We start from the raw sequence: 12,756 nt of genomic DNA on the forward strand, positions 1-12,756 counted from the left end.
TTAGATACGGATTTTATTTTCATCTTAATGAGTTAAGAATTAGCATTCTACATTAAGCCTTGATATCATGCAGATATAAGAATTTTGGTGACATTAGAAGAACATCTGTTCTTTCATTCCTGGCAAGAAGAAAATTACATTTTCTAGCCCCCTTACAGATAGACAATAGCTACTTCTGACCAGTTAAAAATGAGTGGCAGTAGTGTGTGTCACTCCCAGACTGGGCCAGTGACAAACCCATTTTCTTTGCCATGGCATTGTAGAGAAGGCCTCAGTTGACATGGTGGGTCCGCAAGATCCCAGGGGCCTTGATTTCTGAGTGACCACGTGGAGGTCAGCTGGACCCTCTGGACTTTGCATGACCAAAAAATAAACTTTTACTATGTTAAGCCGCTGAGATTGTGTGCGTGTGTGGGTGTGTGTGAAGCCACTGAGATTTGGAGGAAGGGGAGGTGTATAACCACAGCAGAGCTTAGCTTATCCTGAGTGAAGATGTAGTATTAAACAGTTGGCTCTTATAAACATACAGAGAAAAAGAATTGTCTGCTTGAAAAGAGTTTCTGTATTTTCTGCTAAGTCAAACTAGAAAAATTTATTTTTAAGGCTTTTTTTGGATTTTAATTTTAATAAACCTTAAAAATAAAGCTTTTTATTTTTATTTTGATAGGAGAATTTAAATTTATCCTTATAACATGAGAGTAAAAATAGAATGTGGCTTTCTGAATTGTTGACTGATCCTAGCTAAAGGACATAATCACTTCCATTGTTTGACTGCAGGTACTACTTCACAATGGAAAAGTGGACAGGATTTGTACAAATCAATGCATATATGGTTCTGATTGGACAAATTTGCAGGATAGAAAATAACTGTCTAGTTTGTGACATGAATTTAAAGGAAGCCAGGACACTCAGGGTAAAAGCCATGATGCCGTATTTGCCTTACTTCTTTACATTGCAGTTTTTTTAAAAAAATAGGCTTTATTTTTTAGAGCATGTACAGGTCCATAGCAAAATTGAGCAAAACATATAGTGACTTTCCATATACTTTCTGCTCTCCACATGTGCACAGCCTTCCCACTCCCAAAATCCTGTACCAGAGTTGGTATTTGTTACAATCAATGAACATACATTGACACAATATTATTACCCCAAGACCAAAGACCATAGTTTACATTGGGGTTTACTCTTGGTGTTGCACATTCTGTGGGTTTGGACAAGTAAATAATGACAGGTATCGACCATTATAGTATCGTACAGCATAGTTTCATTGCCCTCAAAATCATCTATGCTCTGCCTACTAACCCTCCCCATCCCCAACCCCTAGCAACCACTGAATTTACTGTCTCTAGTTTTGCCTTTTCCAGAATGTCATAGAGTTGGAATCATACAATATGTAGCCTTTTCAGATTCCTTTACAGGTTTAAATGTAAGAAAAAAAATTGTGCTGTTGTTTCTCTAAGGTTTTGTGTAACAATATTTCCTTCTAAGTGAGAAATTTCTACTTAAGCTATGAAATCTTTTCCACTTGGGAAAATGATTTAAGAAAGGCAACTAGAGTTAAATTTTTGTTGTTTTGAGAGAGAGTGAGAAAGAGAGTGGAGGTGAGGGGGAGAGGGAGAAAGAGACTCCCAAGCAGGCTCCACGCCCAGAATGGAGCCCGACCTGGGGCTTGATCTCTCGATCCTGAGATCATGACTTGAGCTAAAATCAAGAGTTGGACACTCAACCAACTGAGCCACCCAGGAGCCCCTGGAATCAAGTTTTTGATAGAAATATAACAACTAATTTGCTTCATTTCAACATTGAGTTTTTGTGGAATAAATATTTGGCTAGATTTCCTGGCTGCTATAAATTTTTTTACGACTGGTATCAGTTGAGAGTATCTCAACTACTTAAGGGCCTCCAGAGAAGCTACCAAAATACAAAACATCTCAATTTTATTTGGAAAAAAAAGACTCAATCCGAGCACAAAGAAAAACAATTACCTAAAGTTTGCTATATCTTCATTTCAAATTAACCAAAGACAGAGAGTTCATGAGGTACAGAAAGGAAACTATTTGAGTTTATAAAACTATTTAAAAATGGTTAAAGGGATTTTTAGAAATCACATAGCCTTTAATCTTGGTTTTACGTATCTTAAAAAATAAAACCCTAATTAGTTCTCTGTTCTTCAAAGATATTTTTCTTCTCTTCTGAGACCAGGTTCCAGTGAACAGAAGGCATCACTGTTCTGCTCTCTTGTACATTAGCAGTGTTTGCAAAGTAACGCAGGTAAAGAGGCCATCCCATTACAAGGATACACTGAAATCATAAACAAAGGTCTTTTTGGTGCCAGCTGCTGGACTATCGGAATTGATGTTTTGTCATCTGCAACAGTGACATCATACAAGTGATTGATTTTCTAAGAGTACGCTAATGAAAAACTTGATCACATTTAATTGTGGACTACCTTCATGGCGGTCAGGAAAGGGAAGCTGGGCTAAGCTGAGACAGCTGTGATGAAGCTATTGATAGTTATTTTACCTGCCAGTTACACAGCAATGTAGTCAGTCTGTCCTCTTTCAGCCCTTCCACATTATAGACTACAACACCTCAGCAAAGCCCCCCTAACCCCCCAACAACCCACCAAAGCAAAACAACAATTAACACATGCTTAGAGAAGGCAAGAGATGAGGATGGTTTGTATTAATGCTACTCTCCTGCTAGACGTAAAGACCTGGTATTTACTAAATTTATGTGTGGCAAAAAGAAAAAGCACAACAGTTTATTTAGAAATCAATGTATTATCTTACAGTTTAAAAAAATGGAATGTAGGCTTTTTGAGGGCTGTAGCTGTATCTTCTTTACCATCATGTGTCCAGTATGTGATTAGCACATAGTAGATATCTACTGAATGAATTTACTAATGGTACAAGATGAGAGAGCAGACATATATCAGTTGGTTTCAATGGCTGTGTGTTTTTTTTTTTTTTTTATGTCTCTTAACCTGTTCTTGCCTTGGGGTCTCTATGTTCTTTATCTCTTTGGGTATTTAAATATATCTATGTTAAAGTATCTTTGAAATGATTCTGTTAGTTCTAGTTATATTCCCATTTGTTAGTCCACTGACTCTCCCTCATTGTGGTTTGCAAATTGGGGCTGAATTCACATTTAGTGAGAGTTGTTTTCATGGGAATCTGGTATGTCCAACACTGTGGAAGTGTCCTTTGTTAAACCCCATGGTTTTATCTGTTCTAGACAGGTTTCTGTGTTAAATTTCTCAGCCTAAAGTTTCCATACTTCACAATAGAGTGAATTTAGACCTCCCATATATCTGCACAGGTACAGTTTTGGATCTCAATTTCTTATGTACCCATGATTGGCAGATACTACACTTCCTTTCTTCATTTTAGATCAGTGAGTGGTGTTTTTTCTAGTCTCCATCTCAAAGAGATCTTCCTTCCTTCATGGTCCTGGCCAGATTCCTCCTTTGTTTTTATTCCTTCTTTGTTTCTAGCACCTGGAAATTTCTCTTTCTCACTCTTGTACTCTGATCTATATTCTTAAATGTTTTAGATTGTATTTTATCCAGGATTTCCATATGTTTGGAGCAGGATTTCAGTCAGCCATAATTACTAGAAGCCTTAGTGTTAATTTATATAGAAAGAGAGCTGGAGATGTTATGTGGCCACAAACTGGTAGCATCTAATAATGCAAAAATAATGCAAAGTAAAAAATGCAGTCTTACATGCTTTTAAAATGAAAATGCTATGTGCTGATTATGAGAAAATTCCCGCTGCTAGTTAGATCTCATTTGCATTTTGTTCCTGAGACTTAGCCATGAGGTCAGAGCAAACCAGAGGCCAGTTGAGTCAACTAAATGACTAAACTAGAATTCTTAAAGTTCCTCAAAAGAAGAATAATGGGGACATGTCAAAAGGACACTGGTGTCATCTTGTAGGGGTTCCCACTGGCCAAATATGGTACAGTTTAAATATCAAAATGAATCATGGTAATAGATTATAACCTTTTGAATGAAATAAGAATCTATGTGTCCATGGTAATATAAAGTAATGAATTAAAAAATAAGTGAGAGGAAGAGGGAACCCACCTCCATATAGTAGAATGCCAACTGATAAATGTTGAACAGTTGAAGGAGTTAGGAAATCATCAACAGGGGCGCCTGGGTGGCGCAGTCAGTTAAGTGTCTGACTCTTGGTCTCGGCTCAGGTCATGATCTCACGGTCCTGAGATTGAGCACCGAGTCATGCTCCACAGGGAGTCTGCTTAAGACCGTCTCTCCCTCTCCCTCTGCCCCTCACTCTCTCTCTCTCTCACTCTCAAATAAATAAATCTTTTTTAAAAAATCATCAATGGATGCTACAACTAGTGTGTGAAAGTTTGATAAAGAACATTACATTTATGGTTTCAAAGTATCTTGCCACAAATTACTTTTTCATTACAAAGAGAAAAATAGGAACTTTATAGGTGAGAAACCTGGTGGACACCACCTTAACCAAGTGATCAAAATTAACATCACCAATACTTGGACAAACTAGCATTGTATGTCTTTTGATATAGTCATTGAGAAGGACACACCATCATTTCTATGGTATTCCTGGCAAAAATAGTCTGAATCTAACTGCAGGGAAGCCTCGGACAGACACAAAGGGAGGGACATTCTACAAAATGCTTGCCCTATGGTCTTCAAACATGACATGTCAAGAAAGATAAAAAGGGTCAGGGAACCCTTCTAGTTTAAAAGAGATTAAAATATGACAGCGAGATACAACAAGTATCCTGGGTTGGATCCTGAAGAAAGGAAAAATAGGTATAAAGGACATTAATGGAACAATACTGGCATTTGGAAATGTACTGTAATTAGTTAATACTATTGTACCAATGATAAGTCTTACTTTTGACAATTGAACCGTGGTTTTAATGAGAATGTCCTTGTTCTAAGGAAATACACACTAAAGTATTTAGAAGAGAAAGAAACACCATGTCTGCAACTCACTTTCAAACAGTTCAGAAGAAAAATAAACTGTGTGTTAATGCATGGAGAAGGAGGGTGGGGAGGGACGAGAAGAGAAAGAGAATAATGATGCAAACGGGGCACAATGTAAACAGTTGGTGAATCCAAGTCAAAGTTATATTCTTGAAACTTTCCTGAGGTGTGAAATTATATCAAAATGTAAGAATTACTCCATAAAGTAGCTCCTGATGCTAGGACTGACCTTAGACCTTGGATCAAGGTCGATTCTGCAGATGGATATAACCAGGAGGTAAAGGCAGAAAACCAGGTGGGTCATTTCAGAGTTTACTGGAAAACACCACTAAGTGTATGGGCTTGTCAGGTTGACTTGGAGAAGATCATTTTGGTTGTGGGAATAAAACGATCTGCAACAGGCATGTGTAGCTAAAGTGCGGAGCCACCAGAGTTGGTCTCCATCTTTCTAAGCCCCAGTCCCCAATCCCATTCTCCTCTAGAAACTCAGTATTTCTGATGACCTCTGAAGCCCTCAACTCTTTCCTTCCCACTAACTTTCCTTATAAATTCCCATACCCTCCACATTATCCCCTTTTTGACTTCTGTTCCTACCCTCTTGAGATCTTTGAAAGCAGAAAAATATTTCCTCTCTCATCTCCATTTGTATCATATTCAAGTTTTTATTATAACTGCAAAGGTTGGCAAAAGAGAAAGAAAGGGACCCTACATCCTTTGGTGTATGGTGACCTTATTCAAAACCCCATGAGAGAAGAGAGCTCACTAATGACACTGACAGGATAAAATCCCAGGCAATCAGGCTCACAGCAGAGAACAAACCGAGTTTTGATGGCAGAAGCCTACCAGGGAAGTTGGGTCCCTTCACCTGTTTGCTCACCTGGGCTGGCATCCGTGGACATGCAATCAAAACAGAAGCTCTGGGGCGCCTGGGTGGCTCAGTCAGTTAAGCGTCTGCCTTCGGCTCAGGTCATGATCTCAGGGTTCTGGGATCAAGCCCCGCATCGGGCTCCCTGCTCAGCGGGAAGCCTGCTTCTCCCTCTCCCTCTGTCTGCTACTCCGCCTGCTTGCGCGCTCTCTCGCTCTCTCTAATAAATACATAAAATCTTTAAAAAATAAGAGAAGAGAAGAGAAACAGAAGCTGGGGGGCTGTCAGCAGGGCAGCTCCCCGGGTAGTCCACTGTGCTCCTGGCCCCCACAGTGGGAGCCCCGCCTCACTGGCTTTCTCTTCGTTTGGGGGCTGTGGTCTCAGTCAGGGTTTCTCCACCTTAGCACAGTTGGCGATGGGGGCTGATTCTTGGCTCGGAGGCTGTCCTGTGTGTAGCAGGATGTTGAGCAGTGTCCTTGGCCTCTATTGGTGAGATGCCAATAGCATCCCCCCCAAGTTGTGACAGATAATGTCTGCAGATGTTGCCAAATGTCCCCCAGGGAGTAAAATCACCCCATTTGGAACCACTGGTCTAGTTGCTCTGCGTACTGCTTTAAGAGCCTGGTTTTGAAAGCCTCTGTTTGTTTTGTGCGTCTGCTCTGGCAGGAAGCTGCATCACTGTGTCTGGGAAAGGCACGAGGCTGGGGTCAGAGCAGACGGGGGCCTTTGGTCACTCCACAGGCGGCCGGCATCGCAATCCTGGCCGCTCTCTCCTTCCCCGGGTCTGGGTCCTCATCAGAGGGCCATGGAAGGGATCGCGCACAAAGTGGAGCTTCTCATTTCCTTCCAGTCTTGACTCTGTCTTTGCCCGCTTTACCTAGCAACCCGTTGGAAATGGAGTGTGTTTTAATAATTGAAACATTTATTGAAGAGAATTTTAAATTTCCCATTTAATTAAGAAAAATTTCATTGAATTGCTTTACGGTTATGACTTTTTTGATTCCGCCCTCCACCTCAGTAAGTTTCCTGTACCAACCTCCCAGGGGACAAACTAAAAGTAAGGCATGACATTGTTTTCATTCCTAAGTTACATAACCAATCTCAGTGTGGAATATGATTTAAACAGACAGGAAGAAACACTGCCTTTTTGTGAGAGGAATTTAAAAGTGGAGACGATGGATTTAACAATTTAACTCTCAAAGACAAAAAAAAGATGTAGGGATTTTAAAATGTAGATGCTATCTTTTTAACGTAGGTTTTTTTTTTTTAAACAATGCTAATATTAAGGGAACTTCAACGATCTATTTGCAGTTTGGGGTGTGTGATTTCAAACGAATCTGCTAATTCACAGAGACTCCCTTCCTTCTTTCGCCCCTCCTCCTTTTTTTTCTCTGACAATCACTGAGCTCCTCGTAGTGAAATGCGGCAGGGCCGCGCCAGTGCCCAGAGATCACCAAGCGGATGGAGAGCCCTGCAGTGGGGCAAACGGCCGTACTGCCGGGCACCGGGCATGCAAATCCAGCGAAGACTGCTGCCTTGCCCTTTAAGAGCCAACGGTGAAATCAGAGGAACCTGTAAAGGAGGCAGTATAGAGTCGGAGGGAGGGGCGGGGGAGGGCGGCGAAAGACAAAGCACTCGGGCTTCTAAGCGAGGCTCCGGGAAGCCTTGGAGTCCTTGACTCCATTCTCTCCTCTCTCTCTCATTCCATTTCCAGCCTAGCCACTTGTCCCCCCTGCACTGCTCCTGCCTGGCGCATCTCTTCTGCTTAATGTAATTGCCTTTTATTTCTTGCTTCCATCTTGACTCCCCTTCCCCCACCCTCCACCTCCTTCTCCGTAATCTCTTCTCTAGAGGGCACCAGAGAATAGACTTGCTCCCCACCAAAGTCCTTATGATAGCTACAGGGTCCTGCAGAATCCGGCTTCCCACCCCTCCTCTTGTCTCTCGAATCTCATCTCCTGCTCTTCTCCCTTATCCACTCCTCTCCCTCCACACAGGACACCATTCTAGTTCCTCAGACACACCAGGCACTGGGCATATTCCTGCCTCAGGACTTCTGCACTAGCTGTCCCTTCTCCCAAGGATGCTGTTCCCCCAGACAGCCATAGGGGAACTCCTTCACTTCCGTCAGGTCTTGGTAAAAGGTCACCTGCTTAATTCAGCTACCCTGACCACCCTATTTAATGCTGCAACCTGCCATTCACACACTGACTCCCCTTTCCCTAAGCCCTTCTTTTGATTCCATAGTACTCACCACCTTCAAACAGACTATATACGTTACTTTTAATGTGCGTTCTCTTTTGTCCATTTCCTGCCACAAGAATGTAAGCTCCTTGAAAGCAGAGTTCTTTGTTTTCTTCTCTCCTGTTTTCCAAGCACCTAGAACAATGCCTGGAATGTAGTAGGTGCACCAAAACCACTAAAATGAATGAATGAATGAATGGTGGAAGGCTCCTCTGTCTCCCACTATACTTTCACACCTCTACTGCAACACTTAAACATTAGATCTCTGTCTCTCCCACAACTGTGAAGCCTGACCTTGGGCAAGCCGCTTAGCATCTCTCTGGGTCTGTTTCATTACTGGTAACTGGCATTGATGAGTTACTATATATCTTTACCTAATATTGTGTGGATCAAATGAGTTCTTACTTGAATGGACAGTGCCTGGCCCCTTGGAAATTCCTCAGTAAATGTTAGCTGTTGTTATTGTTATTAAAACTGTGGCCCAGGGCCAAAGTAAGGGCACGGTGGGTGCTGAGTGAATGGATGAGCTCCAGGCTGCCCAACTCACAGGCAATGGCTCTGGGGTGGAGCTGGGAACTAGGAGACTGAGCAAGGGAAAGCTGGAAAGGCTGGTTGGTGGTGGACTCTGTGGTGCCCTCCTGGGGAGGAATGTGGACTTGATCCATGGGCCCTTGGAGGGATCTGTGTTTTGGGAAGTAGGTGGAAAATGGATTATTAACAAAATGAGAAGGGAAAGACAGTGGGGGTGGGGAGATGGGAGGTGGGGGTGAGGAAGATGTTGACTCATCTAGAAAGGAATAATGAGCCCTTGGGTAAGACAACTGTCCTCACAACAGATGGTGGAGACATTTTGGAGAGAATCAACTCCTTCAAAGGAAGCTCAGGAAGGCAGTCTGCTTTTTATGCTCTGTCAGGTAGCAAAAATAAGATTAACATGAATTGTATTCACTCTTACCTACCATTAATTTCTAAATAGACTTTACTTTTTATTAACAGCCTCTTTGGCCTATTATTCAATAGAGAAGCAGACTGTTTTTCTCATGGGGAATGTTTAGACTAGAAAAAAAAAAGGAAATTCTTTCCTTGCTAGGTAATAATAAAAAGATGAAGCAAGCATGGCCAAAATACAATGTGAAGGAAAGCTCTGGAACCCTGTCATAAAACAGTTCTTGTCAAACCTCAGTGGGTACTGTAGCAGTTCCTCTTGAAGGTTAAAACAGAAAATACACACATTCTGATTAAAGCTCCTCTAAATTCTGATAGCCACTGACAAGGTTTGAAAACTTTGGCATTTCAAGGTCTCAATAAAGTGACTTTCTAAGCAACAAAAGGGCAAAGCTTTGATAAGGTGGCAAGGTAAGATGAATCCCACAGCCGGGAGTTAAGATGCCAGAGATGAAGCCTCCTTTTCCAGACCTTGGCTACCAATTAACAGCTCCTGCCCCTTAAACTTAATTGCCCTTTCTCTTGGACCAGGAAGTTTCACAGTCTGTTGTCAGTCTTTGATGCTCAGGTGGTGGTAAAAATTTAAAAAACCAACAAGCTCCCCCACCTTCCCCAAACTCTAACACCTCTTTGCTCTGATGACAGCCCAGCCTCCTGCTTTGGTTTCCTGCTCAGCTTCTCTTCCTTACTAGTGTCGTCTAGGATTGCAAAATCAGGTCGCTGTTATTGTTAAAGTATTTCTCATCTCTTAGGAGCCACATTTCTTGGGAACCATAGTTCTCAGAATTTTGAAATGTGCCTTGTTGAGGTCTCTCGGACACTTTGACATACGTGGGTGTTGTTTAAATGCTGGTTGAGGGCAGGACTGTGCTCAGCAGGCTGTTCTGTTCTCTGATTACTGCCACCGCCAAGACGAAATGGCTGTTTTCTTACCGATTCTTTTTTAATGGCCAAAATTGGGTCCCCAGGAGCAGTTTCCTTTAGTCTCTGGGATGAAATGGTCAGCAAAGCAAGGCTTACGTGTCAGACACACTGCTTCCAGGCGTGTGAGAGTCCATCTGGGGGCTGATGCTGCAGGCATTTGGCGGGGGGCGGGGGGGGGGACACCTTGGGAAGAGGCATGGGTGAGCTCAGCTCCCTGCAGAATGTGCGGGACCAGCCACAAGCTTCCCTCCTGGGCACTTAGAAACGCTTCCATTCTTTGAAACCTTGGTTTCATTGTGAATGCTTCTCATGGTCCTTTCACCCAGTGGTTCTCAAAGTGTAGTTCCGTGACCACTAGCCGGGGCATCACCTGGGACCAGGCTAGAAGTGCAAGTTCTCGGGCTGTACCCCACACCTCCTGAATTGGAAACTTGGCACAGAGCCCAGGAGTGTGTTTTAACAAGCCCTCCAGATGGTTCTAGTGCAGGCGTTCAGGTGGGAAACCACCAGCTTGAAGGACTGTTTCTATTGGTGTGGGTCATCAAACCTCTTCACTTGTAGTTTAGAAAGCCTTTCCTGGGTAATTCTGTGCCCCTAACATGGCGGTTAAGGCTGCTGGTCCCCTGACAGCCACAACCTCCATGAGGGGAAGGGAAGAAGGACAGCTCTGGGAAATGCCTGGGGAGGCAATCTCAGACCTGCCGGGCCCTGCCTTCCATCTTCACACCTTTAAAAAGGGAGAGAACTCACAACTAGGAGGAAAAAAAAAAAACCATTAAAGAGCAAAACAACTGCTGTTTTGAATCAGTAGCACAGCAAATTGAAGTGATAGCCATAAAGCATTTTTACTTCTGACAAGAGAATCTCTTTAGGGCAGGTAATGGTCTGTTAAATATCAAAGGAGCAGACCAAGGACCCGAGGACATTTAATAAGGAGTAGAGGTGAGGTGGGGAGGAGGGGAAGGATGTGAGCTCTGCCTTTAACTGGCTGCAGCCCAGTCAAGGAGAAGAAGACAGGAATAGGACCACCCCGGAGGCTTGGGGGCTCCTTATCATGAAAGCTGCCCAACAGTGGAATGGCATCTTAGGGGCGGTAAGGAGCCTTCTGGCTCTGGGAGCATGTAAGTCTGGATGGCCATGTGACAGAGATGCCATAGGAAAGGGAATTCTTGTATCAGGCACAAAGCTGCCCTAGGGTGAGTGTTTTGCAGACTTATTACTTTTTTAAAAATCAGAACTCTTTCTTCAAGCTAGATAGTACACCGTTGTACCTAAATTTATAAAACAGATTGAAGAGGGGCCTCTTTGGTGATCTCTGAGGTGCCTCTTGGGTCTCTTCCAACTTGAGTTTCTCTGATTCCGTGGTGCTTTGACAACTTTTCAAAACAGACTTCTCTTTCCAGGCTTCTCCTGAGCTGCCCACGAGCTTCCTTGGATGTGGTATCACCAAGATAGCGTTGTTTAAGGGAGGGGGGACAAATCCAGGAGTGTGCCTGCTACAGCCATAGGGCTCACCTGTTCCCCCCACGGATGCACCCCAGTGCATGTGCATGCAAGCTGAGGCTGAGGATCATAGTGGCAGGGAGAGGGCTGAGGCTGTCATGGGAGCTCACCCAAGGGGGACATGCCAGCCTTTAGCCACCTTCGGTGCAGACATGACAAGGCAGGCAGACCCCAAAGCCTGAGCCAACAGGTAGGCATGAATGGAATTGTTGCCATGTTGTGGGAAACCCATCTTGAAGGAAGTCCAGAAGGCTGTCTGGGCCTGCCTTGGTGGGGGTCCCAAAGGTGAACAAGGGATACTTCTTCGACTCTGAAGGGGCCAAATGTGAGATGGCGCAAGGAGCTGCTGTGGAGGGCTGGCCTCCAGGGTCCTCCCTTCTCTGCCCAACACTTACTGGCTCTGAGTCTGTTTTTTTCCCGACAGAACCAGAGCTCTTGTCATAAAATTCTTGGACTCCTTGTCCTCCTTGGAGTTTCTGGATTATAATATCTTTCTTTTTTCCATAGTGATGATAACTCGAGTCACTCTTCTAAACATCTAACAGGCAGAAATAATAGAGGAGGGGGAGGATGTAAATGGGGGTAGAGATGAAATAAGTTTGGCTCTAAATTCATAATTGCTGAAAGTGGGTGTTGGAACATGGGAGTTCATTCTTCTGTTCTACCTTCTGTTCTACTTTTGGATATGTTTGAGGTTTTCCACAATAAAACGTTTAAAAATAGAAAATAGGGACACCTAGGTGGCTCAGTAGGTTAAGCATCTGCCTTCGGCTAATGTCATGATCCCAGTGTCCTGGGATTGAGTTCTACATCATCAGGCTCCCTGCTCAGTGGGGAATCTGCTTCTCCTTCTCTCTCTGCCCCTCCCCCCACTCATGTGTGCGTGCGCGCGAATAAATAAAATCTTAAATAAAATAAGATACTTAGACTGTGCTGGAACATGGACTCTTGGAAAAGGCTTCCTCTTCCTCCACCCCCCCAGCTTTGTCCTACATTGCAAGGAAATGTGTGCACGTGCATGTGGATATCTGAGCTCACATGTCCAACCTCTGTCCACACTGCCTGCCAGAGCTGCCCTTGGCCATCCTCTGGGCCTATGTCTACACATGCCAACAGTTTGGTTTACCCTCAGGAGGACACAGTTATGAAGAAGAGGCCCTTGCAGGCTTGGAAACAGTTTGGGAAGGCTATTCCAAAGGTTCAGGAGCCTGAAATTTGTTCCAGAAAGAGGGTACAGCTCTGCTTGGGTATGTCTCTTTGGTCCTGTTGACTCCTTACGCTGTGGAGA

Source organism: Halichoerus grypus, chromosome 8 (assembly GCF_964656455.1).
Source record: "Halichoerus grypus chromosome 8, mHalGry1.hap1.1, whole genome shotgun sequence".
NCBI classification, from domain to species: domain Eukaryota; kingdom Metazoa; phylum Chordata; class Mammalia; order Carnivora; family Phocidae; genus Halichoerus; species Halichoerus grypus.